This window comes from Corapipo altera, unplaced genomic scaffold, assembly GCF_003945725.1.
Source record: "Corapipo altera isolate COAL_440 unplaced genomic scaffold, ASM394572v1 48, whole genome shotgun sequence".
Lineage (NCBI taxonomy): Eukaryota > Metazoa > Chordata > Aves > Passeriformes > Pipridae > Corapipo > Corapipo altera.
Genome location: NW_020884931.1, coordinates 2,739,486 through 2,767,371, shown reverse-complemented (window position 1 = coordinate 2,767,371; position 27,886 = coordinate 2,739,486). Strand labels below are relative to the sequence as shown.

Genomic DNA, 27,886 nt, shown 5'->3' with positions numbered 1-27,886 from the left:
AAATTCTGATCTTGGCTGTTCCTGAAAATTCAAAATTATACACAGCGTATTTCCCTGTCCCTTGTCCTGGCCAATCTCTTCCCTATTCCCCAGCCTCCAAGACTGGGCTCTCACTTGCACGGCATGAAGAATAGCTGCTGCTGCACTTGCCAGCGTCTCCCAGGTCTCGCGATCAACACTTTGAATGCAGCTTTTGTACATGCTCTGTCTCCCTGAGGCCAGCAGTATTCCTGGGCATCGGCACCATCGCTGCAGGCAAATGTCCTCCAGGCAAAGGCTGCAGGAACGAGACTGCAAGAAGTGCTGGCTGAAGAAGTCTCCATTCTGCTGCAGCCCTCTACCTGCGGCGAAGTCACCTTGTGCTGCCATGGTGGGGGCAGAGGGTGTGACGAGTTCTTTGCAGATGAGAGTCTACTCGAGGTGCTGCTGGTCGCTGGGCCTGACACAGCTGCCGGTGCGTTTCCCTGCAGCATCAGGAGCCTACACGGAAAAATAACACTGCTAGTGCAAGTGACAGCCACCAATCCCTGGCATGGCCCTGCCTACAGGGGGTCCTGATACCAAACTGCTCGAGTCAGGTGGTGTTAGAGCAACATAAAGAGATGTTCAAGCTATACATTTTCCACATTCTGTCAAAATTATGGCCATAAAGTCCAAATGCTGGAGAAAGACTACTGTCAGCAGCATGGGGGAAGTATATCTCTACCCCAGCAGCTGCTTTCCCCATGGCTGTTTGGGCATGGCAGCAGAGACCAGTCTCTCATCATGCCCACTTGCTGTTGGACCCGGGACAGTGCCTCAGAGTTGTTCCCACTGAACTCAGGGCTGCCACTACAGCAGGAGCACCACTCCATACATTTGGTAACAATGAGCTGTAACATCATACAGGACTTGCACCAAAAGCTACCAAAAAAATAAAAAAAAAAAAAAAAGAGGGTTAGAATAGTTTGCTCCTTTTCAGTACAGACATAGCTGAATTTAAGCAGGAGCACTGGGCTAATGATACTGGAGACTGGTGTGTAACCCCTACTTCTAGCACTTCCCACTAGTTTGCAAGATTTTTTACTGTCGAAAGGCATAGATAAGATTTTACAACACACCTATGAGTAATTCTGAGCCACAACTCAAACCACAAGACAAATACTTCCAAATCTGCCACCCAGTGGGAAAGGAAGGAGAAAAGCAGTGGAAAGAAGTGCTGTTGTAGACAAATTGCCTGCATTTATCATGTTGCTGAGGTACCTCTAGCACTTGCAGCACCTCAGAAAGCCTGAAACTACAGCACAACTCATAATTATGGATGCCAGCACCCAGAAACTTCCTGCCGTGCTCACATCAGCAAGCACATATCCCAAAGGACATAGACAGTGCTATGGGATGCAGGGTATATGAGGGCAAAGAAAGTTTGTGCTTAGCCCTTCAGGTTAGTACTACAGCAAAATGTGACAATGTTCAGCTTCAGTCCCTGTAGACCATCTCTTTGCTGGTTTGGTTGCTTTCACTTCAAAACTGCTTCTGACAGAGACTTCAGTTGCCATACTGGGCTTCCTTAAACATATTAGCCCATTTCTTATGGCCTAAGTAAGAGGTAAGAGTGGATTTTGCAGAGCATATTTTAGGACAAGAGGTCAGGATGGCAAAGCAGCAGTAAAATCCCTGTAGAGGTGAGTACTGAAGGATGCCAAATAGAACCGCTTTTGAAAATCCACTCACAGGTGCCTCTAAGCTCTGCAAACACAATGACTACCACATGGCAGCTGAGTGAGGCCAGAAGAATCAATCACAGACACAGTTCAGTGTAATTATTACAATAGAAAAAACGCCTCTGCACTCAATGGAAAAGGGAAAGGCAGATCTCTTTTAATGTGTTCTGTAAGCTTAAAACAAATAACAAAGAATGCCTATACAAGGCCTTAGGTACCCTACTAACAATCCTGACAATCAAACTTACAATCAGATAAAATGGTATCCTTAAACAAATTTCAATGGAAATTGTTCATATTACAGCAAGGCCTAATAACGTTCTACCCCACACCCAAGTGATTTAATTCAGCTCAAAAGCTGTCAAAGTGTTCATCTGGAGTAAAGGTAGTGTTTGCAGAAAGGCTGAAGTCAGCTGAGAGAGTTAACCCACTTCTGGCTTTCATCTTTTTTATTAGCTTAGATAAATCACAGAATATCAAGTTGAAAGAGGACCTCAAGGATCCTCTAGTCTAAACTTTCTTGTCAAAAGCACCTAAATTCACAGACTAAAAGTGCTTAGAGGGCTTATAGAGCCTGATTCCCATTACTTTCAAGGGAAGGCAGGCACTAAATGCTTTAAAAACAGAAACGTAGGTCTATTTGGGACTGCATACTTGAAAACAAGGACTCTTCCTACCCTCCAGTACCCTTTGCCCAACCTGGTGTCATCTGCAAACTGACTGAGGGTGCCCTTGATCCCCTCATCCAGACCGTTAATAAAAATATTAAACATGACTGACCCAAACTGGCCCTGGGGAACACCATTTGTGACCAGCTGCCAGCTGGATTTAACTCCATTCATTACCACCACTCTCTGGGCCTGTCCATCCAGACAGTTTTTTACCCAGGGCAGAGTGTGCACATCCAAGCCGTGAGCAGCCAGCTTCTCTGGGAGACTGCTGCGGGAAATGGTGTCAAAGGCTTACTAAAGTTTAGGTAGACAACATCCTCAGCCTTCCTCTCATCCACTGAGAGGGTCTCCTTATGATAGAAGGAGATCATGTTGGTCAAGCAGGACCTGCCTACTCATGTTGGCTGAGTCTGGTGTCCTACTTGTCCTGCATGTGCTGTGTGATGGCACTCAAGGTGATCTGCTCCATGACCTTCCGGGGCACTGAGGTCAGGCTGACAGACCTGTAGTTCCTCAGATCCTCCTTCTGACCCTTCTTGTAGATGGGAATCACAGCTGCTAACTTCCAGTCACCTGGAACCTCCCCAGTTAACCAGGACTGATGATAAATGATTGAAAGTGGCTTGATGACCTCTTCTGCCAGCTCCCTCAGTACCCTTGGATGGATCCCATCTGGCCCCATGTGATGTGTCTAAGTGGTGCAGCAGGTCACTGACCATTTCCCCTTGGATTATGGGAGCTTTCTTCTGCTCCTCATCCCTGTTTTCCAGCTCAGGGGCCCAGGTATCTGGAGGACAACTGGTCTTTCTTTTAAAGACTGAGGCAAACAAGGCATTAAGTATCTCAGTCTTTTCCTCATCTTTTGTCCTATATTTCCTCTCACATCCAACAAAGGATGGAGATTCTCCTTAGCCCTCCTTTTGTTGCTGGTATATTTACACAAATATTTTTATTGTTTTTTACAAGTTTCTACAAAGAAATTCTTTACTGTGAAGGTGGTGAGGCACCGGAACAGGTTGCCCAGAGAAGTTGTAGATGCCCCATCCCTGGAAGGGTTCAAGGCCAGGTTGTATGGGGCCCTGAGCAACCTGGTCTAGTGGGAGGTGTCCCTGCCAACAGCCAGGGGGTTGGAACTGGATGATCTTTAAGGTCCCTTCCAACCCAAACTGTTCTATGATTCTATGATTTCACTCCAGTAGCCAGATAAAACTTGGGCTTTGTCCCTTCTAATTTTGCCCCTAGATAACCTCACAACATCCTCATAGTTGTGAATTGCCTTTGCCTTTTTCCAAAGATGATGAACTCTCACTTTTCCCTGTGTTCCAGTCAAAGCTCTCTGTGGGACTCGTACATAAAGCAGGGATTCAGGTATGTTTTCCTAGGGCTCATTGCATAGGAATAATATCTAAGAAGCACATCAGTGGCAATTTTGTCTGGTTAAGATCACCCCCTAAATGAATCTGACCATGCCCCATTGCTTAAGGTATTAAAAATGCCCAAGAGAAAGTTAGTGCGTCCTGTAGCCAGGATAGAAGCTGCCTCTGCCATGGACTTACCCAAAACACAAAGCCAGGCTTCTCCACAGTTCAGTCTTGTTCCTCGGCAAGGCTGTTCTGCCAAACTAGCATGCTCTGAAGTGTAACCAGAAAGGGCATTACTTATGACACTATCTTTGTGGTCCCCAAAGGCTTAATTGCCAAAATTCAGGACATAGATCCTATTTAAGGCCAGGTATGCGATATGGAAAATCCCGAATGTAAAGCCACCCCTTTCTCCCTTGCACTGAAACCACTGCAACTGGAATGATACCAGCAAAGCAAAGTGCCTGCAGCCTGGGGGTGCTCTGGGTGTGCAGGATTCATCTTCTGCCACTGCTGTCGGAGCATGAAAAACAAGCTGGTGCCATTCTCAGTACCGTGGAGACCAGTGGCAGTCATTCACTGCTGAGTGAAAAAAGGTGTTACAAAATGACTTTCTGAAGAGGGAAAACGAACACAGCTGCATTTTAACAGCTCCAAGCCCTGGTGATGTTTCACCAGACAGTAACTACATTCCTTGTCATCCTTCTGCTGAGTTAATCAAAAGGAAATGCATCCTCTGGAATTTTCAGCTTCTCGGGATCATTAGCACCCAGTAAATGAAAACAGGAACAATTTAATGCTACCATTACTTTCTTTCCCAACCAACAAGCTGTCTTCCCAGTGCAGTAAAAGTACAGTATCATTATGTGAAACGTGCTGATGCCAACAACCCTACAGAGCCCCTCAGAATTGGAGCTACTGTGGAGGTTGAACCTAGTATCTCACCAAAGGCTTGTTGGGAGGGTAAAATTAAATTGGAGCGATGACTCCAATTTGGGGCTTTTTTGACCACCTTACAGGGTCATAATGCGCCTGTGGCATAAAGGTTTTATGCAGAGTAAAAAGCCATCTCCCTATGGAACTGGGCAGTTTCCCCAGGCCTGCAGGAGAATCCCAATGCAGATCCTTGTGCTACTAATTGCATCTCTCCCCACTCTCCCAAGTTCTTGGTGTCAAAGTCGCTTAGGTTAGACACACAGCTTACAAGAAGTGCTCCTGTATTTTTCTGCACAAAGAATACAAGTGAGATTACACATCCAAAACCAATTTTCTCTTACAGTTGAATTTACTGTTTTGAGGAGTTTCTGAAGCAGCAAAACTTGCTTCCTCAAATATTTACTGTGCATGGCAAGGAGTACAGATAAACGATGTAATGTTAAAAGCATCGCCCACACAATGCTCTTATTACAAGTTCTGCCTCAGCTTTTATATGGAAAATCTGAAAGGTTCAATGCCCCTATCAAAAGCTCCTGCAATGGCTGTTCTTCAGCAGAGCAGGGTTGCTCAGCTGTGAAACAAGAGTTACCACAACCAGCAGCTTACCCAGGGCAGCAAATGAAAAGTTAGGAATAAGCTGATCTGAATGCCAAACCTCACTAGCTCCTTCAAAAAGCACTTGAACAATTCCTCATTCCAGATCTAATGAGATGTAGTGCTGATATTTGATTACTGTACACAGGTTTGCTCCCCCTGAGTGCTGTGATGGTTTCTGTTGGAGCTGTGGGCCAGAGACAATGAGGAGAGAAGAAGCCAAGTACACTGACACACCTTTGCCTCGAGTATAACTCAACCTTCACCAAAAGCACTGATAGGTTTCCCGTTTGGCCCATGTCTTGAAATATTAGGTCAGTTCTTTGTTGACTCGTGTTGGTTTGTTGTAAAAGAATTTTCCTTAGGAATGTCAGGCTCGTCTTCCTCAGTACCTTCCTCTCAGCAGCCTTGGGGAGAGTGGTCTCCCACCCCATACTGCTGTGTGAAGCCATCCCAGAGGGCTACTAAAATATGATCCCTGGCCAGTAGTTTTCTCCTGCCAGAGCCCTGCATACTGTTCCATACATCTTTCATAAAGGCCCAAGCCAGCTCCAAGAGCTCTAACTACAGCAGGTTTTCACAAACAGCTGCAGAAATCCAAGACAATTCCAAGTGAGCATCCTAACGGTTTCGTCCTATTCCTGACAGGAAAATTCTCAATAATCTGAAGCAATTTCATTCGGATGCAACATAGGATATGACTTTTGTATTGAAATTTTTCATGATGAGTAACAAGCATGGGGAGCATGAGGTACAGGGCTGACATACAAAAGCAGGAGCATATCCTATAAAGTGATCGGTTTAATTGTTCGTTTTATTCCTCTTTTATCTATCCCACTCAAGTCCCAGTGCTGTTCTTAGAGCTGTAGGAACTTTGGAATACAAGAGTTCCCACTGCTCAGAATTTATTGCCCAGTCTTCACAGTATTTAACCACCTCTATCTTTTTCAGGGCCTAGGTCCGCCATTCACGCATCACTGAAATATTTAAAGCCTCCATTCACCTAACCTACAAGGTATCACATAACTCCACAGGCCTTTAAATCCTTAGAGTGCCTAAGTGTTCACAGGCTGATGCCTGCAGAGGCTGTCTTGCACCTGACTGGATGCTGAGAGCCCCACACCATGATGCCCAGAGGACCCAATGCAGGACAAACACCTATTTTCCAATACCTGCCAGCTGGCAGTATCTGCCCTGGGTGAGCCAGAAGCCACCAAGAGGTAAAGGAGTAATAGGCTGTCTCTGCAGCAAACTGAAATGCTTACAGGAAGGAAGACAAAAAAGAGCCTCCAGATGTGAACGTGCCACGCATTGGAGCAGGCTGACAAAACCTTGTGATGGTTTGGCTCACTGACCTGACAGAAAACACCATATACTTCCCAAATGCCATCAATTCCATTGTCCAAAAGTGAACAAAGCCAAAGAAGGGAATGAAAAGTGGAAGTCTGCAGAAGCAGGGCTAACTCTACTGCCAATTCATTGCCTGGCCTGCAGAGAAATATAAATCTTAGGGCCAGAAAAATGTTTAGGACCTCTGCAGGCCACAGATTTTGAGTAAGAGAGCTTCAGTTTCTTGCAGGGCACTATCTCCCACTGAAAATGCAAATGATGATTGGAAGCTTTGCAAAGCTTTCAAAGGCCCTGGGGTGACAGATAATCCAGAAATATGAGCAGCTACCATTGTCATTACAGCAGCAGTCTCTGCAGCAGAGCCCTGGCTTGCTAAATTGTTAGGAGTGAGGGAGTATGGATATTGCCAGGAAGAAAGAGGAAGAAAAATAAGTAAAGCAAAAGTACTCTCCAGAGAGAGATAGAAACAGAGGGGGAAAGGAACCTGCAAACAACTCTGTTAATGAGCAGAGTCCCTGCATCTCAATCCTTCAGAGAGTTTGGTTTGTCCTCCCTCTGCTGTTGTGGTAGGCTGGCATCTCCACACCACAAAAAAGATACAAGATGTGTTAGAGTGCAGATCTTCCCTCTTTACCCTACTACATCTTTCCCAGATCAAATTTTCAGAGATTCATACTGTTAGTAATAAACCATTTGAAAACAGAGGCTAGCCTGCAGGCAGGTTTCTTCATCAGAGTGAAAGTACTTTGAGACTAGGCATTTATGTATCAAAAAACCTGTAAGCTCACTAAAGTTCACTTCTCTCCTTGCTTGGAGTAAAAGAATTCCACTTGTCCCCTATATCCTTTGGAGTGAGGCACCAATGTTAAGTTTAGTGAAACACAGTAGTTTAAACCATCGGCAACAGGAGACTTCATCCTGCAGGGATTAGCCCAGGAGCCAAATAACACTGATCTAAATCCCAGCAGAGGCCAATACAGAAACTTGATTTGGGTTAGGACTTCATTGATGCTACCTGGAAAATAACAGTGTGAGCCTGGGAAGGACAAAGGTGGAATTTTTGCTTTTTGGCTCCATTCAGAGCAAGGGACTTTGAGCAGGAGGTGAGTTGGGACTTGCCCGTTTGCCCTCACACAGTGGCAAAGGGAGCCTAGGGAGCCCAGGGGCAGTACCTGAGCTGAAGTAGGAGCTCTTGTTCTGCCTCCCATAGTGTGGCAGAAGCCAGGCTGTTGCTCTTCTTATGAAAAGAAGCTTCCCTGTCAATAAGCAACCCTGTGTGCTCTGCAGCTCCTGCCTGTCCTCCTCTCCCCTCCTTCCATCCACCACCCTAAGCACTGATCTTCTTCCACACCTCTGAGGGCTGTGACTCTTTTAATATTACCTAAACTCCCAGGCACACAGCTGGAGTCACGCAGTAGAAGCTTCCCTCCTATGGCTTTAAAGACTTTTTGAAAAGAGAAAGATAAAAGGAAGAATCATCAAATCAATCTTTCAGGTTTTATTGCTTTCTGGGAGAGATGCTTGCATCAAGAAACCTCCACCAGAGCACAGCAAAAGCAATCCCAATGCCTGGCTCTTGCCAGCCCCTGCCAGAGCACCACCTTGCTGAGAAAGCAACAGCACACAAGACAGGGCTGTCCACCAACCTCCTTCATGCGTGTCCTTCACTTTGGAAATCCAGCTCCACGTTGCTAAGCTTGTAATCCCTCCAGGAGCTATAAAGCAGGTAGCCTCCCACAAGGCAGCAAGGAATTCTTCTGCTCCAGACCCTGTGCTTCCCAAACTGGAAGCAGGGATAGACATTTGTCAAGCCAGACCCCTTTTCCAGCAGGACAGCAGGCTCCCCTTTCCAGGTGTTTGAGCTCTGCAGGTGAACAGTGTCAAGTACCAGGAATAAACAAGGCTGCATAGCAACAACTTCTCTGAAGAAATCTTGAGATGCAAGGAATGTCTTGTGCTGCAGCCACAAGCACCCGAGGGACCTCAACAGAAGCCAGACCTTCAGTCAGGGGCACACACCAAACAGTGACACGCTCCCAGTCCCTCACTGCCTGCTCGTGGTCCCTGTGCAAGGATCATCCTAAAGTTTTCCACAGTGTGCAAGCAAACAGCACACTGTGTGTGCAAAGTGTGCATCTGCTAGAAACTGAGAAAAGGGAGGGGGAGGCTTCCTCCACCCTCTTCACTGCAATAATTGATAACATCTCTGCAAGGTAAATTGTTCCAGTGTGAGCTTGGATCCCCCCTCGGTTAGATCAGTGTAAATTCATACCAGCCCTACAGAAAGCACCACATTCAGGCAAGATTAGGAAAAGAGGAGAACTAATTCCTCCAACATGGCATGGCCACAGTCTCTATGATCTCCACTAAATGCTGCCAAACTGTAATTTTCTACCACCCCCATTACAAATATTTTATGCCTCTCCCCTGTGCTGTGGATAATTGTGCAATATGCACTGCAGAGCAGCAATATTGTGCATCGTTTTGTTGTTGTTATGCTCAATCAAAAGCTACTTTCAAATGTAAAAATAATAATAATTTCATCATTTTCATGTCTAGTTTGGAAATCTTCCGTAACAAGGTCACTACTGGCTGTTTTTATAAACACTCATGTACATTAAAAAAGAAATTCTCTGCAGAGGTGCAAGGGCTCACATGAGATTCTCTGTTAATCTCTCAGCCCATGTCTTTACAATTATATGGACGGAGTTGTCCACACGACTACTATGAGACAAGGAATTCAGACACTAAGTTTTGAGCAACTATATCCAACCTGCAAGTCAACAGGCAAGTGGAAAGGGACTCTTGGGCTGTAAAAATGTGCAATAATTCAGTTCCTACAGGGGGCAAAAAACCCACAGAAAACTTCTCTGCAGGAGTTAGCAGTCCTTCTCTAACTACTAAAGGCAGCACACACACCCTTTTGTGGTTTGGGAAGGTGACTGTCACCTCACTTGGTAAAAAGCAGCCACTCCGTTGCTACCATCACTGTAGGAGTAAAAGATTCAGCCTTACAATGAGTCACCTTAAACTACACAATTCTCTCAGCTTCTCCAAGGCTGAGTGATCAGATATGTGAGAAAATAACCCTATATATCGCAGAATGGCAGAAAATGAGCTGACTGCAGCAAATGGATCTCCAAATGTGACATCTCCTGCATCAAACGGGAGGATTCTCCTGAAAAGTTTCTCCCTTTTGCTACCAGGAAGACGTAGAAGACTGCCCTCGGACTTCAGCACTTTAGACCTCAGGAGACACAAAGAAAATTAAGTTTCAGCTGTGTTGCAGGCAAGAGTAAACCTGCTCCAGCTCCTGTCAGCAAAGCAGAAATGCTGCTTGTTCACCTTTCTCCATGTTGTCTTCTAAGGCAATAAACCCTTTAAAGTGGGGAAATTTTCTGTATACATATATACATCTAACACAGCTGCCACAGACATCAGCTGGAGATGTTGCTATAGAATAGCAATGTCAGTAGCTATTCATAGGACTTTCCCCAGTACAGTGTTTGGTCCTTCTCTTTAATTAAGGGGCCTGCAACAAGCTGCTAGCTCATCTTTAGTGAAAAAGTTAAGCTCCTGGCTGTCTCAAAATGAGCACTTTTACAGAGAAATAGCAGCACTGAAAAGTGTGACTTTCATCAAATCATCAAAAGTGACAAAAGTAGAGCAAAACTGGAGAGCCAGTCAGACTAAGACCACCCAGGAGCGTCTAATGTCCAGCCTCTCTCCCTGAGCACCTGCTTACTCTCCTTTCTTCTGACTCAGTAAAACTGAAGGTGATGGAACAGAGTCAGTGAAAGGGAAGAGCCTATATGCTTAGCCTTAAAAATGGTGACCCAAAGTTTTATCTCATACTTTCTGAGAGGAATAAAAAAATTGCAGCTATCCTCAGGGAACAGAGTACCTTCCCTCCTGAGTCTGACTTGGGTCACACCTACTTCACCTCCAACAGCATCACCCATGGGGCTGTGCTCTTATGCCACCTACACATCCTGTTATAACACATTATGTTCCATGGGGAAGGAGCAGTGTCCACGTGCTCACATGCATCCTGGAAATCAACCTGGTGATGGCTATCGTGTCCTTCCTTGAGACAGCCATGGGATAAACCTTGCTACGGGGTCAAACCCTCTCTCATCCATCCATAGCACCTCAAACACTTTCACCAGTCCCATTCCCCCCCCAGGCAAAGAACAGTCCAATCATTCCTCACAAGTTAACAAAACAAATTGCCTTGAAATCCCCTTTCTATAAACATGAAGGTGGTCCCACTTTCAACAAACACATCCAGGGCTTATTTGGCTAAACCTCTGCACTCTGCTTTGAAGCCTCTGGGCATCACAGGCAGGAGCACAGGGCTAAGCAGGGCTTTTCCCCCTTTCCAGAGCAGTGATGGAAATCTTGTCACCTTACATGCTTGTATCCAGAAACCTGCTCAGCTATTCCTCTTTCTTTCACTTGCTGAGCAGCACAGCCCTTCGCAGCAGCCTCCTGGCACACAGACAGCTTGTTTTCTGTTCACAGAAACCTCTGCTGGATTGTGAGCCCTTGGGCTTTCCCATGGCAACCCATGTTTGTGCATTGGGCAAGGGACATCAATAATGCATGGCATCTGAGGCCATGAGGGAAACGGCTCAAGTACACAGTGCAAATGTTAATTAGAGCCCAGCAGACAGGTCTGAAGCCAGCAAGCTTAAACAGACCTTCTGGTTACATGACCAACAGCAGCAGGTTATTAATTTAGTGCTGGAGATGCCAATGAAGCTTTGTAGACTAGTAGGAAAGACACAACTCTCAGTAACAAGTACAAGCTGTTCCCCAAAGCCTCCTCAGCTGATAAAAATTGACATGAGCTGAAATACCAACATAGAGAAAGGGTGGGTATGAAGGTTTTTTATATTTAAAATGTTCATTTTTATCAATTCTGAATTCCGAGGGACAGGAAAAGAGAGAAAAAGGGTGGACAGAAAACAAAAGAATACAGATACTGCTATATATGCCTCTGTTTTGCCCAGCCTTGAGGAGCATCCAGAACTCCTTGGCTTTTCCTTATTCTTTAGGCACTGTCCCCTTATCAGTAGGGTCCTAAGGACTTGAAGACAGGTACCAACCTCTACAAACGTTCCTCCACCAAGTGCTGGGATGAAAAAAAAAATTAAATTATCCAAAGAGTGACAAGAGAGTTGTGCAGGTTATGCACCCTAATGCCACAAAAGGCAAGCAGAGAGGATCTGTTAAGATAGAAGAACACAGCAAGGTAGAAAAACCTGTGCTTCAGCATCTACATTCTCAGGGAGCACTGTTGTGGGATACTGTCACACCACTGTGTGTTGAGGCCAATACTTGAAACAAAAATCTCAGGAAAACAGTGTTTCAGTTTGCTTAAAGGAGATGTGTTTTGTAAACAGAGCTCGTGAAAGAAAATGGGAAAGGAAACGACCACTTTACACTTTAAAGCGTAAACACAAAGACTCAGACACACTAAGGTCAGGGGAAATTATGGCATCAATACATTGGACTCAGAATTATATTACATCTTCCCTCTAAAGAGCCTACAGCAGTTTTCATTGACACAAGTGGCACTTAACATTTCTTCATGAGGTGATATACACAGTGTTAAGATACACTGGGAAATTGAGCACTCCAGAACTCTCTTAGGACCTCAATAAAGAAACTGCAAAGAGACCAGCAGTTCTCTTTTCTGGTGACAACTCTCTGTGGCAGGGTAACAGCTGGGATTGGGTCAGCTGAAATGCTGAGGCCTTTCAAAAAGAAGTCAAAAACCAGAGGTACTATATTAAGAGCTGCCAGATAAACATTATCACAGCTTTACATGTGGGGATCAGGGTCTTTCAGATCAATAGATACAGTATCTTGCCTACAGCTTGCCAAATTTTTCTGATGGAGAACAATTTTGTGATTACACAAAATTGATGTGATCTGTGAAAATATGCTTTTTTCAACTATTTCTGTAAGTTTCAGGATAGCACATTTGATACTTTTTCTCAAATTCTTCCATGGTATTATAGAATTATCTCCATTTTGAGTAACCCTAATTCTATGCAGTGAAAACCTATCTGTGTACCACCTACCTCAGACACATTTCCAGATCAGACTTTGATGAGACAAAAGCCTACTTACAGTGCTTCTTCAGTATAGCAGGGAACTAGAAATTGCTGTACGCCTGGGCAATCATAGACAGTCATAGAGAATATTTTAACTCCTGTAAGAGTTGTAAAAAACTCATGATACAAAGGGATGTAGGCAAATATGCTCTGAGCTGTAAGCGTGCCCTGGAGGAGAAGGATGAGATGTGCCAGATACAAGCACCTCACAGCACCAGTCCCCAGTGAGGACCCAAAAAGTGGAACAGAGACCTCCATGAGGCAGCAGCAGATCAGCCCAGTTTAGGATTGTCCAGAGCCCCTCTAACGCCCTCTGGTGATCCAGGGCGCTGGACCACCACAAACACTCACTGTGCTTTGCCTCCGAATTCATTCAGGATCATGTGGTTCTAAACTAAGGCCCCTTGGTTCCCCACGTTGCTAATCTAGTTAAGTGCATACTGGCTAATTGCAGGTTTTAGCTCACTGCCAAGCACATCATCTCACTGTCTTTTTGCTCTGGCTACCTGAAGAGTCAGCAGCCACACGAAGCCACACATCATGGGGGGATGCAGAGAAACCAGCTGCCACCTCCTCCTGTCCACTACAAGTCTACTTTCATTTGCTTTACCAAAATAGAATGTTTTTCTATAACAGGGAGAGTGAAGTGAAGAACAAAATCAAAAACAAACAAACAAACAACTTGTCACCTGAGGACACTCTTCAAAAAGTCCCGGAGCAGATGGACACAGGAGAAACAAGAAAAAAAATAGACTTTGGTTCTTATACAGACATCTCAAAAACAGGGCTACTGAGGTAATTTGCTAACCTAGTGTATGCAAATACACCTCACATTCCTGGGGGTTAGATAGGAACAAAAAGGCCAAAGTCTTCTCCACAGATTTATCACAATTTAGCACAAATAATTTTGAAAACTGAGCCCAGCTGCTATTTTTTTACTGAATGCCCTGTCTTATGAATGTCAACAAGTTCCTGTTCAGCTGGAGGCAGATCTGGGCTGCTGCACCTCTAACTGGCCAGGCAAACTCCGTGAGCTTCACCAACACTGCACCAAGGACCACTGTCACAGGGCAACACCTGGCTCTAACTGCAGCCCTGCCATGCCCACTCTGCTGCTCAAAGTGCAGGTTCAGTGAAAGGCTACAGGCCCTGATGCTTTGCTTTTAAGTGCTTCAGCGAGCTGCTGTACAGAGTGAGGCAGCTGCACAACATCAAAGCTGCACAGAAAATAAAATGCTTTCCCATGACACCACATTAAAGCCAAGGCAAGGACCTAGAACTGAGTCCCAGTGATGCAGAGTTCATTCCTCAGACTTTAAAATCACTCTGCTCTTACAGAAAGATTAGTTGCATTTTTCCCAAGAGCCCCTCTTTTCTTCTCAATACCATTCATCTGCCAAGCAGCAAATCTGTCAGCACAGTTCGGGGCACAGTGCTGAGGCTTCAAGACTGCATTTCTAATTTGAAGGACTCAAAGATTACCAGCAGAGAGAACACACAACCTCAAAACCTGTAAAAGAACAGGTACCTTCATGGTAACAGAGATCACCATGGAGATGAAAGATGAAGGTGCAAGATAGGCATGTTTAGAAGCTCATGTTTTCCCACATCTTCTAACAGGTGACAGTCAGCAAACCATGTTTGGAATGCTGGACCTGCTAAGCCCCCTCAGTACTCCCTTAGCACAGCACAGGTCAGACGGCGGCTGGCCCTGAATGTGTTGGGGTTAAAGTGACACAGAGAAGCAGAGCTCTTTCTTTAAGTCTCATAAACAGCTCGAAAAGTTTTCCTTCAACTCATTTCTGAAACAGAAAAAGGTGTGATTGTTTGGATGGAAAAATAAAAGTGCTGGCAAATGAGAAGATTTGTTCAGGCTGTTGAACATCCATGTAATGAAGGTGATGGAGACTTGAACTGGTGATAGAGGCAAGAGAAATTAGCCCTGCAGCTTGTTTTTACCTGCCATCAACTTTGAAGAGGTCCTGAAAAACACCTTCAGCTTCCATCAATTCTTGGTAAGTGCTTGGCAAAGCACATACTGCCAGATGGAGGATATCCAGACCCATATGCAGGTAACAGCCTGTCTGAAACAGAGTGATGTAATAGCTTCCTCCTTAGTCTCCTGTACTGGAGGATGTCATGACAAAATAAAAACTGAGACGAGACTCAATGAGGAAGGATCCCATTTCCTTGTTAATGACTTTCAATTCAAATCCTCTACAACTGCAGAAATTAGCTGCCTGAGAACTATGGAAAGGAAAAATGGGCACAGGTTGGTGGATTTTTCTTTAAAAGAGCCCCCCAGAAAATCCTAGCATTTACAGACCACAGTAAATTCATAGAGAAGACTGCAGTGGTATGTGAATATATTTCCCTTTTCACCTTCACTATTTTAAACAAAACTCTGTGCCTATGGTGGAGAAAAAGTTTGACTACCTGAATTTAAGGCGTATTAAAGGGGTGGTAGGTTTGCTGTTGTGTTTTTGTTTGTTTGTTTGTTTGTATCATTTATATTGAAACTCTTGAAATAAAATTTTATAGGATGTAATTCTGCCTTCTTTTCCCTTCACTGAACCTGCTGAGGGTGGCAGGGGGAAATATTAGGAATTAGAGGACCAAATCTGACCCCACTGAAATCAAACAGCCAGCGTGCCCAGCCTTGTGGACATTTTGAGAAACAGCTCCTCTTCTGAATCACATTATCCCTGTCAGTCTCGGGTAGAAAATGATTTCCAGTCACTAGTCCACAGCAGACGATAATAACAAATGAAAAATAGCCAAGCTATGGTTTACACTAGATGCCAGAAATGAAGTATGGTGGAATTCTGTGGGCAGAGTGGGAGAACTGAGGAGGAATGGCTTCGCGCCTGCCTGCTCTGAGGCGGTGGCAGCACCATGGGTACAGTTCATTAAGCAGACGGCTCTTTTTCACCGAGCTGGTACTTGTGTGTTGAACTTTTTGTACGATGAGTTTGCTCCTAAAAAGAGGCAAACGACTAGTGCATTGAAATGCCATGAATCCCTTGTTGGCAGAGCGCGAAGCAATTAAAGCCTCCATGCCTCCTGACTGCACCCAGAGGCAGGCAGGTAATGGAAACATCAGTACATTTAGAAGAGACCCCATGAGTGCCAAAAAAAGGAGAATTTGCAGGCAGGGACTAAAACGTCATGTAGAACTACAGGTGGCTGTCAAGCAGTTTGTGGACCCCAAGCCACCCACTCCTCAGGGTCTGCAAAGTAGATCCCACATGGCCTCACCAAAAACAGGGGTGAGAGGCTCAGTAGGGTGCTGTATTTTGCAGTTTCTACCCTCTCATATCCTCTCTGCACTCCAGCTGCAGCAGTACATTCTTCCCCACATCTTGCTGACTGTCTTGCCCAGCTACACTGCAGGTTTGCTCAGGCTGGAGATCCTTTCTGTAGTGTTTTCCTCACAAACAAGGGAAGTTCAGCAGCACACGCTGCCTCCACCACACATTTTTCTGCAAGAAATTCTCAGTATTCAGCCACAGATAAGAAAACATTTTGGTAAAATAGCCAAGTAGGGTCATCCCTTCTTTGCACAGGGGGAAACTGAGGCACAAAACTTAGAAACATAAGTTTTTCAGCCTTGACATTCACTGGTTTCCCTGTCACTCGGTCCTTAGATACTTTGGATACCACCGTGATAGCTTCAGCTGCTAAGGAAACAAATCTGTTTTCAGACACCTTACTCATGCTGTGTCATTCAGTTCCTCATCTGAGTGAGGGCGATTATGTTGGCGGTTTCACCATTATCTTAAAGCAAAGCCAGGACTTCACCATCTTTCCTGAACATAAAATTCCATCACCTTGTTCACAACATTTTCCGAGACTTTAGAGAGGCATTTTACAAAACATGTTGCCTTTCAAGAAATGAGAGGACTAAGAGATGAGTTTCCCACAGAGAATAGCTTTGTGCTCTGCTGTGAGGCATCAAGAGCTGCTATGTATAAATAGGAGCATTTCTTCATGCTGAATTTGATGATTTTTGAGTAGTTACTGAAAGACAGTAGAGGTTTGCATTGCTTGTGTATAGCAGTAGTGATATCAGCACCTAAACAAAAAGGTGTCCTTGAAATCTGAGTCTAATGGCAAGCTTAATATTGTGACAGGCTCCACTGGAGGCTCAGGCAGGTTCATTTTTCCTCTCTACAACTGCCAAAGATCTCTGGGTCTGTGGCACAAACATTGACCATGAAATTGTAATAAACCCTAGAAGTGATTGATTCTGGATGTTCAAGTTTTTTGGTTTTGGGTTTGTTTTGTTGTTTGGGGGGGTTTTTAACCATAGGAAACCATGAGAAGAGATGACAGTTTAGGTCTTAACTCATTCCTATTAGTGCTAACAGCAAACCTGTAATTAATTTTAAATGTCAAGGAAAAAAAACTTCAGCACACAAACTAAAAGATGGAATAAAGCTTGTTTATGTAGGCTATTGTCTATGCATTTTTTAAAAGATGCAATAAAAGCCTTCACTGGAAATAGATTCTTCAATAAAAATACAATTTCTCTCAAAACACATAGATTGGTTGTGATCTTTTATTTTCCACAGAACAGGAAAAAAAGATCAGAACAATTTTCATCTAAACAGTAGTTGAGATGTTCGGAAACATTTGACAAAGCCATGCAAACACCTGAAAAAAACCAGAAAACTCACAAGCCCCCATTCTTACTTGCTTGCCTTATTAAGTTTCCACTAAAATATATATATTTTTGGGGTAGTACTTTTGTTGTAAACTTAAAGTTTTAAAAGTTTCCTAGAAAAGTTACAGCTTCCAAGAGGAAGTTGTCAGCCTACTTTTTTCTTAAAGCAAAGGAATGGCTCACTGTGATCTCAACTGGTCCCAAGAGCTCTGAAAGGGACATGGTGCACACAAGAATTGCACACACTCCTGCAATCCAGATTGAAACAGCATTCAAAGCCTTGCCTGGGGCAGAGCAAAATGTGGCATCCTCCTCATGCTGGCCAAAAACCCAGCTGCTGTCATTTCAGCATCTGAGTGGCCTTCACAGTGTGAAGAGACGCAGCAGACTGTTTCTTTGAGGATCAGTGCCACTGGCTACAGGCTGCTTTTTCAGAAGTGTCAGAATTTTCTGTACCAGTCCTTAGACATAAAACATATCTGCTACAGAGCCATCAGTGCATCACAACAGGAGATGGGGAGGGAGCTAGCATACATTGAATCCAGTTTTCATATGCACTTTGCTAGGAATAACAAAGCCTATTATAATCCTGCATTTACATTTTTAAATTTTTTTTTGAAACTGTGACTCAAATGTTAACACGTAAAATCTACTCCCATGCATCTAGCCAAGGAGTCTAAGTTTGTTTTGGTGAAGGGCATTAACCACAATGCAAATAACGCATTTGCTGCATGAATTACAAGAGGGAGACCTACCTTCATGATTGTTTTCTGTTTATATGCCTCCATTAGTATCCAGGGAAGTTTAACCTGAGCTGGGGTACATGGCATGGTCAAGTCCTCAGGTTTCAGCACTTCTCTGGCCATCCATCAGCCTGCAACTTCTCAGCAATTCAGTCCCGAGGCATTAAGCTGTCACAGCTCACTATGAAATTAGACTTGATGACACCTAAGTAGATTCATTAATGCATTAGGCAAATGCTATCTGATTGGTTCCTTTTTTTAGAGGTTTGGCGAGCAGCGTGCAAACAAACCTGGAGAATGATGCTCCCAGGGGAGGGCAGGCAGCTTGCCAGTCTTCTTTCTTAAACAGAGGTAAGAAAGTGTCAGCCCCACAAAGCTGCACTAGAAGAATTTACAACCTACTGCTTGCCTCAAGACAGCAAAACACAGAAGGCGGCATCAGTTGTTTCTGTCTTCTGGAGGGGCGATGCAGTTCCCATACACATCACAGCACACACAGCATTTCAACTGTAAAGGTAACATGGCACTAATCATGACCAAAACAAATCCCAATGGAGTACCTGTCCCTGGTATGGGGACTAAAAGACAAACCAGTTCTAGGTTAATCTTCAGGACCATCCAGGGGATATTCTCACCATCCTTAACCATGTGGCTGCTGACTGTGCAGCTGCACTGACTTACCTTGTTCACTGCTTCTCCAGTCCAATAACACAGCCCAAAAAACGAAGCCACCAAACCAACCAGTGCAGAGGGAGGCAGATGCTGGTGTCAGGTACACACCTTCACTGTTAATTCTGTCACGTATCAGCTGCCACGGGTGGTGAGACTCAAAGTTTATCTGTCCTTCCCAGAGACTCTCACTTCATTCCTGACAAATATAGCTACTGGCCCTGTAATTCGGTGCAGTTACAGTTTTGCAGGACACTTGAATAAATTTTGATTGGCACATACTTGACTCGTCCAGGCAGCTTGCCTTGTAGTACTTTCACCTCGGACTACGATCTCATTAGACTTCACAAATTAGGCAGAACCAGGTCAGAAAGATACTTGGAGAAGAATTCTGAAGTGTAATGGGACACAGGACATGCAATTCCAAAAAACCCTACAGTTCTAGGAGAGTTGTGAAAGCTTGGTAAGACATCTTGTGTGTGACTGCAAAATGTGCCTTCTTTGGTCAGGGATAAACCAGTAAAATCCACACAAGTATGGTCTGTGCATTAAGTACACTCATAGTTAAGTCTAGGAATATTATTCATGTAGCTGTTTGTGTTCATTTTGTTTAAAAAAGCCTTTTGCTTCTCTCCACACCTACTGGAGAGAAGCAAATATTCTACTGCTGAATATTTAAAGAGACAAGATGCTTTCCAAAAATTTTAACTTAGCTGGTGGTTCAGGTAATGGCTGGTAAAGTTCTGGAGTTTTAAAGGAAAACAGTATCTATTGACATGATTCCTTTGTTTAGAAAAACAAGCCTTGGTTGAAATGTTTGTGAATAAATTAGCTGACAAATATAGCTCATTTGTCTATCTACAAACTAATACTGACTTTTGTGCAGAAACTGATTATTAGCAAATATTTTCCAAATAGATCACAGAAGCAACATTCAGCTGAGTAATTATTCTTGGAACAATTTGCCACACTGCTGTCTCTGCGCTCGTGGTACATGAGCAAGTGGGTGCCCAGGCCATATGGCATTGTTTCTGCTTCCTAAGTAACTGAAGCCGGCAAAAAAAGCAGAAACAAAATGAACCCTAAATTACAGCTGCTTTTCAGTTTGAATTTTGAGCTAGCAATTAGACTTACTGAAATTCTTGAATTTTTGCAATTTCTGAACATTTCACTGAGCAAACAAATAGCTAGGCACGTAACCTCCTGCAATGGCAACCATAACACAGTATTTCCTAGAAGACACCACATGATCCTGCATTTTATTCACAAAATACAAACCAACCTTTCTTAGATCCATTCAGTCTGCTCTACTAGTTTATCATCACGGGACTCTTAGTGAGCCTGCAGGTCTGGACAAAGCAGTCCTTTACTGCAAAAAGATAGTATACCTGCATCAAAATAAAGTTTTTCTGGGTGTGTTCTGCTACAGATGTTCAGAGGCTCTGCAGCTGCTTGGATTACACTGGAGAAGGCTTTTCTGTTTCCTGTGCTCCCAGCGTCCAGAAGGACATGAGACCACACAGTTCCACAGCCTCAAGTCCCTGCGAGTTTCCCTTGGCACCAGTCCACCTCCCACTACCTCCACAGGGAAACTCTTCCACACACAAACCCCAAATGCCTGTATACCCTCAGCAGTAGAGCTGAAGGATACACTGATGCCTGCCCATCCATTAGCAGCCAAGTCCTTGTTTCATTCAGCTGAAGCATTGCACTTGCCTCTCCTGAAGAACAAATGAGGAAGAAGAGGAACCAGGCAGCAGGGGTTTGCCTGCTTGCCATCAAACCTTTCCAACATATCTAGCACACCAGCAGTCTCTTGACCAACAACTGCAAAACCTCCAGAATCTTGCATAGCATTTTAACAGTTAAATATATTTCAGTGCAAAACCCCCATCTCCTCTTTCCGAGCAGGAGTCGATGTCTTACCCTGTTTCACATCTGGCATCACTTCATTATTTTTTCTTCAAGCTGTGTAATTAAGAGCTTATATAAAGTTGATTTAAAGAGAGTCTGCACTCTGGATGACTCCACTTGAGAGCGAGGTAACAGTGCCTTGACAGGTCAGGGCTGGGTTCATTTGCTCTTCCTCGAATAGTTGAGTTTCAAGGAGGGGTTCCTAGGAACTGAACAGAGGTGTGACAGGAAATCATTGACAGGAAACCGCGTGGGGATCTTCAGTTCTTGTCTAAGTCATCAATTTCCCAACAGCTCACATCAAGCACCCCGAAGCAGAGATAAGGGCTGGGTTTATGCCCTTCATTGGGATGAAATATCATTATCTGCCCTTGGCAGGGCTCTCATGCTTGTGCCCAGGACTGCCCAAGGACTGAGAGCAGGAGAGGTGGCCTGAGCCCCATCCCACCTGTCAATTCCCACATTCCTGATTCAGCACATCTCGTCTCTCACATCTGTGACACAAGCCAGTTAAATTATCTGCAGCTTCATCCCTTTTGCAAACCTCTGCCTACCTTTCAGCTACCTGAGTGCACAGCCCCCTACAGGCACAGTAGCTGGTTATCAATACCTGCTCAGGCTCCATGTACAGTGCTGGCAGCCGAGGTCACAGCTCCACAACCAACTCCACAGGCAGAGCTGGGTGGCACAGGGGGGCCTCTGTGCAAGGAGGGGCCGGGACTTCCTGTGACAGTCAGGGCAGGTCAGGGCCAGTCCTCCACAGCCCCCGGGGTAACTGGGATGTGATCTCTCTGTCCTTATTTCAGCCCTTGAGCTTTTTTCCATCTTATTTTCTCCCCTGCTGTCCCATTGAGGAGGAAGTGCAAGAGATCGGCTGGGTGGGCAGCCTGGAGATGGCCAAGGTCAACCCACCACAGGTGACATTGCTCCACTGACACTGTAGTGACAAGAGGAGACGAAAAACTCAGCATCTCCGTGTAAGCTTTCCAAAAGAAACATGGGGGGGACCAGACTCTACACAGCCCACTCTGATGCTGCAAAATAGCTCAAATACAAATGCAAGAAAGAGACACCAGCGTAAAATACTACGATAATTTCTAGAGGCCCCCTTTGGCAGGGTCTGGAAAACAAGGGAAGATAGCTGCAGCTGTATTAAGAGTTCTCATTGCTTGCAGCTGTATTCATATTTCTAAAGGGAAAATACGGGGCTGTGCTTGAGTTCTTCCCTTGAGGCACACGTCAGAGTTCAAACTTGCATGGCAGTTCATTTTTGTTTCCCCCCCACCTTTAATGAACAAGGATTTCTTACACGTGCACGCACCTCCCTTCTGCTCTGTCAGCCTTTCCACTCTTCACATACTGAGCTGGAATTGTTCCCCATGAAATCATACTTTAAAACCTTTTAGAGAACACAAATGCAGAATACCAGAGTTCAGACAGCTGGAGGAGACCCTCCAAAATGTCCCCTCTCATCAGCATACAAAACAGCATTAAAGGCTTTTTTTTTTTTTTAAACACTTGCCCTGGCAAGTGATAGGCAATAACCAGAGGAAGGTCTGACAAATAGAGGGATGCTGAGAGGAATAAGAGCTTGGCTTTCTTGGGAAGTGCTTTTTGAAGTCGAGGAAACTAAAAGTGCACCCAAAAAAAAAAAAAAAAAAAAAATCGATGAAAGCTGAGATTCCTCACGCACCAGCAAAACTTCAGGCACCAGAGAAACACACTGTGCAAATTAATTGGGAAACACAGACCATGCTTATTTAACTCCCATTTCTACAGATATCTTCTCACAAGGACTGGATGGCAACCTTTATGGTCCCTGAGTGCACTTAAATTCTGCGTGTTTCCAGAAGTGCTCTCTCTGCCTTACTTAAAAAGTGGTCATGACGGTCTGTTTTTTTTCTACCATTCCAACACTTTAAGAACATTGCAAGAGCCTTTCCCAGAGAGAAGACAGACTGATGCAGTGCAAGACAAAGGGCCAAAGGTCACGTTCAAAGGAGCACACTCTGAGGCTTGTCTGCCTGAGGGACCACAAAGGCCTTGGGTCAGGACCAGGCAGCACAAACAGCACAAGAGTACTACAGTGGTTTTGTGTTCACTGCATTTCCTCCACCATTTTCCAAAGCAATCAACAGCTTGGAGCTGCAACCTGTAAGACAAGAAGAAAAACCTGCCTTGATGGTCATTTTTATTCCAACCCAAAAAAAATATATTCCCCTTTGGAGGGTATTTTAGGTGTTTTATTGCCTGGCCAAACAACAGAAGCAATCCAACATTTGGTCACCTTTTCAAAATAGTTTGAGTATTACAGCACTGTTATCAATATATCCATTTGTAAATGCTGAACTAGGACTAGTCCCAGGAACATCACTGCTTCCCAGAGCAGTTACGAACATCATGAAGAACTGAGACCACCTCACATCTGATGAGTGGCTCTGGAGCAGGATTTCACTTGCACTGCTGCCCACTGTAATATCTCTCAGCAGCTCCCACTGCCAGGACTGAGAGGGAAACAAAATCTTCGGGTTGAAGTTTTAATTTAAGATGGATGAAATCAGTAGACTTGAATTCAAAAAAGAAAACAAGAGAAAACGACATCAAAAACCAAAAATGACATAATTAGTGGTTGTTTTGTGAGTACGTAAAGGAGATAAAATGAAAATATGAAAGGCAGTTTAAAAACATGCAATTCTAAAGAAAAAGTCAGCAATTCTGTTAGAATACTAAAATAAAATGCTTCAACCTCTCCCCAATAAAAACAGACAAAAAACTTCAATATTTCTTCAATTTTTCCGTCCCTTATCATTCACCTCACCCTTTCCATTTTCTGTGCTTCAAACTATTAATCTGCTCAAAATGCTGAGCAGATGGTTGTAGTTTCTAGCAGTGGTCATCACAGCACTAATACATGTTAAAAAACCATATAGAATGAGCAAAGATTAGCAAACCAAGTTAGAACTTATGAAACTGGGAAAGAGGATGCACCAGCCCTTGAAAGCAGCAAAATTGTTATCAGATCCCTTTATGAAGCAGCAGCAAGCACAGGTTTCAATGCCTTACAAAGGGAATCTTCTGTGGAATTACCTTAGAAAGTAATTTATTTACAGATAGAGGAAAAACTTTTCCTATAAGCATATTTCACTGGAATTAGGGGATTGTAGAAAACGAATTGTTACTTTGAAACTCCCATTATTTAAAGGTAAAGTCATTTAGTTTGAAGCATCCACCAGAGTTCATATTTTCCAGAACAGCCTTCCCTTCTTCCTATTAGTTTCCTTCACTAAATGTACCCCTTTTCCAAATCTTTAATTGTATCTATGAACTCTATTTCATATATATATATATATGCTCAGGAGCCTGAGCACACAATAAGCTTCAGAGAACCACAGGTTTGGAGAGGATCCAAGCTCCTTCCAACCTACAAGTGCTGGAAGCCAGTGAGACGAAACAGCCACTACAACTACCCATGTTCCTGCAATCCCCACGTTGACACCCTGAGATTTTTTGCATTACAGAAATCACAGCACAGCTCCAGCAAAAGCAGATTTTACCAACCTTCACTGTCAGCCCTCGTTCCCAGAAAGCCTGGTTCGCTTAGGGCAGAAAATGTTTCTTTGATCTGATTGCAGGAACTTCCAACTTGAGGCAGCTGAAAAGGTCATTGGTTCCTATACCAGACAGTCTGTGTGAGATCATTTCAATCTGATTTATCTCTACACCATCTTTTTGGGAAGGGTCACAAATTGGGTCTCACCCAATTCCGAGCAGGAAGATTTTTAATACTTCCATTGATGTGGACACGGAAAGATTCTGGTTGATGCCAGTTTCCCACAGCAACCGTTGCCGTGGTTATAAATCATTTATTGCCCCCCACCCACCCTGTTGGCCAACAGCTGAATATAAAGGATGAGTTTACTCTGTGCTAGAGACCGTGACAAACGCACAGACTCACTTGGTCTGAAGTTCACCATCAGGCACTGAAACACTGTTGGCTCTTTCATTGCAGGGGCTTTGGGAACTCTCTAAAATAACCAACAGACAAGTGCTTGCTAATGATGAAGGCAAACAGTCCTCCAGCTCACAGATGCAGAGATCCAGGGGGTCTTAAGCTTGTGTGTGCAGTAATCATTACAGAAGGAACCTAGAAACAATGCCCTCCCTTCCAGGCTCCCGTGGAGCTTAGGGGAAACAGTTCTTCTCAAAGACATAATGCATCAATTCCTTAAGTTATTCCTAAATAACTTAAAAGCACTCATTACTGAGCCAAGGTATTTGAAATAACCTAGTTAACCCCATCTCCATGATTAGAAGAGCTCTGGATAGGCTCCAGGTCTGACTGTGACTTCACTTCCTCTTCTAGATAATGTGAGATTCACTCACACAATTCTTAATTGCCTCTTGTACCTCCTTGCTGAGCAATTTTGTATCTTGCAGCCAAAACAGGAGCAGAGATGAAGGCACCTGGACAAAATTTTCCTCATGCAGAGGCCCAGGCTTACTTCCAAGCAGGATTTGCTTTATGATCTCCTGGATTTTTCAAGGGGTGGGTAGAAGGTGGATTTGAAGAAAAGCTCAAAAAAAAAGATGCTATATTTCAGGCAGCAGTTGAGTCAAATGCAATCATGCTGGCAACAACCAAACATGTTTTGGCAAGTTATTTCCTCTGCTTGAGTGCAGTGGCTTCCCACACGTTATTTCTGCAACCCCAACAGCAAGTAGATTTCCCTCTCTCCAGCTCAAAACAAGCCCTCATAAATGTTTAAACAAACTGAAAAACACCACAGCTGTCACAGCATCACAACTGAGGCATCCTGACACCGTAACTTAATGCTACACACTACCTGCTTTACAAAAATCACCTCCAAACCACAGCTCCAGCAGCCCTCCTGGTGACTCCAGGTGCTCTGCACACCCAGTTAGAGAGTTCAGGGACCTACATGCCAGAAGGGAGATGGGAAGTCTGATCTCAAACCCAGTTCCTAACTGGAGGGCTATGGACACCATGCAACCAGCTGAAGTGGCACTCACCCACTTTTAGCAGACTGGAGATGTAGGAGTAAATTTTCCTTCCAGGGTCAATCATACTGCTCTTTAAAGCAAAACTGAAGTTTTAAGCCACCCGCCATAAATTAAATCACAAAATATCTGTCTTTCCTACAAAGGAGAGTGGAGAGTCTCCACAGCTGTGAGTTTGGACACATCTGCAAGGGAAGAGAGTGTCTGCTATAAGCCTCTCCTTCAGTCCCTTCCTTCCAAGGAGCAGGGAAATAACATCCCAAAGGCCATGGATCAGTTTCTAGGAGACTTAATCTTGGTTTAGGCAGTGGTCAACAGGGGAAAGGGCAAGACTGCACAGAGTCAGTTTTCCTTGTCACCCCACAGTTCTGATCAAGCAAAGAAGGGCCAATACAATACCAAGCCACTGTTTCATCACAAGACAACCTGAACTAGAACTTGGCTATTGAGCTATACACCATCTCCATAATTTTTATGTGCATTTCTCAAATGTCTACATGCTCATGTTGCCAGTAACCAGGAATTCTCCAAGAACCAGTTGTGCCTTCTGTATCTTCCCTTCTTTTCTCCCTTTCCACATTATTTTTCTCCTCTCCAACAGCACATTTTGCTTTTGTTTGTTTCTACTTAACCAAGGTCATTGAGATACTTATTTTGGGACAGAGAAACCATTAGCACAGGTAATTTTAAGGATGAACCCAAAACTGTGGGCTTTTTAAAAACAAATTAAATCACTTCCCATAGCATGGAGGGGGGCCAAAATCAAAACATCCATACTCCTCAAGTCCTTACACAGCACAGCCTTTAACAGACACAGGTGCACGTCCCACTCCCTACGAAACTTCCATTAATCAGATGTGGCACTGAAATATTTAGCAAAGAAGGCAACAGACATTTATTGTCCCAAGTCCTGATGTAGTACTAAGTACTGTAGTACTTCCTTCGGAAGCAGGACCATACCCAGAGGCAAGAACTCAGCAACAATGCAATTGCACCATCCTCAAAGGCACAAGTCACAGGTTGCTCTTGCCTCCCAGTAATGTAAGGAATTTTGTGGAGCTGGTCTGGCACCCGCTGGCCATCTGTGGTACTGCTCCTTGTCAGAGAGTTTATATACTTCTATAATCAGGAAAAAGGCCACCACAAGAAAAACAGCAAACAAAAATCCCATAGGCCCTGCAGTGGTGCCTGGACAGACATTAAATACACACTTGAAAATGGGACACGATACTAGTTGGGCAAATAAAACCAAGAGCACACCTTAGAGTTTCTACCCCATTGATTTGCTGGCTACTTAACTGGGGAGGTCTGCCCTGGGCACACCTTGACTCTTCACAGGAATTCTCATCCAACCTCCACTGCTCTGAATGAGCAGCTGGTCTGTCTTCCTCACTCTCTTCATTGCTCCAAAACTACCAGGATTAGTGCTGGAAGGGAGAATCTACGCCATTTCCAGCCTTTTTCTTCAGACAATGCTGCATCTTTGGAAGATGAAGACACACAGCTCAAACTGTTTTGAGACCTTGGCTTTGCAGATAAATAGTCATAAAGATTAGAAAGTGCACAGAACTGTTAATTATCAGCTCTAAGGTGAGGGCATTTTTGACCAAGGAGCCCAATTGCTCACAGCTGCCAAACCCACACAGTTTCACACACAACAGCTGCTTGAAGGTGACGCAGGCAGAGAGCTGAGGACAGTGTGACCTGGCTGTCGTAACAGCAAGCAGGAGACCAGAACTCACCTCTGGTGACCCCTGTCACCAGCTCTCTGTCTGTGAAACAAATTCACAGGATTTTCATGCCCGCGAGAACAAAGAATGAACAAAATCTTCTTGAGACGCCTCTGCTGTTCCTGCTGACAGGTTCTCCCACAGCTCTCCTGCTGGAACAGGTTTGTTGTGCACAGAAATGATGGACACAGGCAATGCCAACCTTGCAGGTACAAAGGGAAGTGGTGGAAGGTTTCCAATGCCACCACTCCCCGCATCCAAACAGTGCAAACAAGATACTCCGCCTGCTCTTTCAGCCCCAACCCAGGGCTTCTGCTTCGACTTCTGTAAAGACTGGGATGCAGAAACATGTAGGACTTGCATGACCAAAACACATGACCTTGTGTTACTCCACACTTCAAAAGC

The 27,886-nt window shown here is 44.3% G+C and overlaps 1 long non-coding RNA gene across 1 annotated transcript; it reads right to left on the bottom strand.

The window, feature by feature from the left end:
• Positions 1-380: 380 nt before the first annotated feature.
• On the bottom strand, positions 381-18,497 carry LOC113954686. Its single transcript, XR_003530308.1, has 4 exons — positions 18,440-18,497; positions 18,162-18,354; positions 3,931-4,003; positions 381-480 (listed from the first exon to the last, which is right to left on the bottom strand). It is a non-coding gene; the product is annotated as an uncharacterized LOC113954686 (long non-coding RNA).
• Positions 18,498-27,886: the final 9,389 nt, after the last annotated feature.